Raw genomic sequence first — 2,245 nt, forward strand, 5'->3', positions numbered from 1 at the left:
TGAAAGTATGCATTATTATGTTTTTTTTTGTATAAAAACACGTTTGGATAAAAAGCCTTATTTCCATCCTTTTGAAAAACTTCCAATTTTAATAGGAAAAGTATTAAGTCCTAGTTATGGAGTTGGTGTTATATATTTAATTCTAACATTTATTCTTTATCATATATTTTTATTTATTTTAATAATATGTATTTATGCATGTATATATGGGTAAATTTATGAATATATATAAAAGAAATATATACATTTTATATATGTGTTTAAAATGTTTATATTTCTAGTCTTAATTTTAGAGTTGGTTTTGTATATTTAATTCTAACATTTATTATTTATCACATACCTTTGATATATGTTTTTTTTATTTTAATATTATGTAATAATGCATGTAATTATGAATATATATATATATAAGATGTATATACATTTTATATATATACATATATATGTATATATATGCATATATATATTTTATATATACATATATATAAATATATATATATATATATATATGTATATATATATGTATATATATACATATATATACATACATTATATATATATATATATATATATATATATATATATATATATATATGTTAATATATGTGTGTGTATATATATATATATATATATATATATATGTATATATATATATGTATATGTATATGTATATATATATATACATATAAACATATATATTTGTTTATAAATGTATTTATACATATATATATATACATATATATACACAGACGGCACATCTGGTTTTAATCTCGGAATTAAAACCCGTATAAACACGTGTTTGTTACGATCCAGGCGTAAACCAAAACCACGTGGATTTCACGGGAAGTTTAACTGGGGTTTTACACGGGTTTTCTAAGGTTTCTAAGACGAGTTTTTTTATGTTTTAAATACGTGTTTTTGAGGTTAAAAACTCGTGTTTTAAGAGGTTTTAAATTCGTGTTTTTTATAGTTTAAAACGGACTTATGGCATTAAATAAAGTTTCCAAACGGAAACTTTATTTAATGCCTTTAGTTAGTTCAGGCATAAGTTTTCCAAACTTATGCCTGAACTAACAGCTGTTCAGCACGGTTTAATGATAAACCAAAATTACGTAGGTTTTGTTAGACACGTTTATAACTTTAAACATGTAAACCTTTTTTTATATATACTACATTATATTTACGACAATTTTGTTGTTTTATTTTTGTTTTTTAAGGTAAATTAATTTACAATAATACTATGAAGAAAAAATAAACAAAGAAATAAAAAACCAATTCATTAAAAATAAGCTAATAAAAGACGCTTGGCACATGGTACCATACATAATATTTAATTTCGATTGATCGCCTCTTCCGTCAATATAAAATCTAAAATCGTATAACAATACGCTTTCGTATTTTTACAAACAATTCCAGTAGCATCGAATGTTTATTTTAATTTTTCTTAAAAGTCGGGTCTCGAACTTTACTAATTCTTCAATTGAGGTAACCTGTTCAAATTTAATTTCACTCAAATCTTTATCTAAAAACTATTGCAGTAGTCCAAATTTCTTTTTATGTAATGGTGTGTCAATCATTTAACGCTAAAACATAGCATCATCCATGGGAGAGGTTTCGTTTGTCTGATTTTTTGGTCGATCTGTATTGGTAATGGTTTTTAATGATTCGCCTTAATCTATTTTAAAAAAAAAAACAAGTTTTATAATAAATAACAAAATAAATGACTATCTTAGTCTATTGTTTTGTATTGTACCTAAATAAATGCACTATAAAAAATGCTGTTTGAAAAAACCAGAGTGATGATTCGATGGAAGAGTAAAATTGATTTTTTCCTTATTGATCAGAATTGTTTGTGTATGTACATTTAAACGGAATCGACCCTTCATTCTTTTTTTCAAATTGTTTTTTAGAGCCATCTACTTCAACCTAAATAAGAGACGCCCTTAGAGAATTTATGAAAACCATTAAGAAACATAATTCATCAAATATACTATTGTACTTTTTAAATATTATAAACTTTTAAATTAAATGCAAATAAGTTATTACTTTGGAAAGACCCAGAAGCCCGAGTATTCACAAGTATTTTCATTAGCATTTGTACCAGGATGTAAATCCTCTCTTAATTGATTTTTGCTTATAAATATAGAAATCTTTAAAGGTTGATTCGAAACCATCTCATTTAAGTTTTTTGCTTGTTAAAGTGCAAATATCCTGTTTTAAGATAAATTAGACTAATATACACTCA

General features: G+C 23.6%; 1 long non-coding RNA gene across 2 annotated transcripts in view; it reads right to left on the reverse strand.

Moving 5' to 3' along the window:
* Window positions 1–1,262: 1,262 nt before the first annotated feature.
* Window positions 1,263–2,245, reverse strand: part of LOC136077787 (uncharacterized) — a 2,040-nt gene continuing 1,057 nt past the window's right edge. Inside the window, exons 3-5 of one of the 2 annotated variants that reach the window (XR_010637281.1) lie at window positions 2,047–2,245; window positions 1,754–1,926; window positions 1,263–1,675 (exon numbers count right to left, since the gene is read on the reverse strand). The exon at window positions 2,047–2,245 is cut by the window's right edge and continues 185 nt beyond it. This is a non-coding gene — a long non-coding RNA (uncharacterized LOC136077787). The remainder of the gene's footprint in view (window positions 1,676–1,753; window positions 1,927–2,046) is intronic. The other variant, XR_010637282.1, reaches the window with a different exon arrangement.

Source organism: Hydra vulgaris, chromosome 03 (genome assembly GCF_038396675.1).
Source record: "Hydra vulgaris chromosome 03, alternate assembly HydraT2T_AEP".
In the NCBI taxonomy this organism is placed as follows: domain Eukaryota; kingdom Metazoa; phylum Cnidaria; class Hydrozoa; order Anthoathecata; family Hydridae; genus Hydra; species Hydra vulgaris.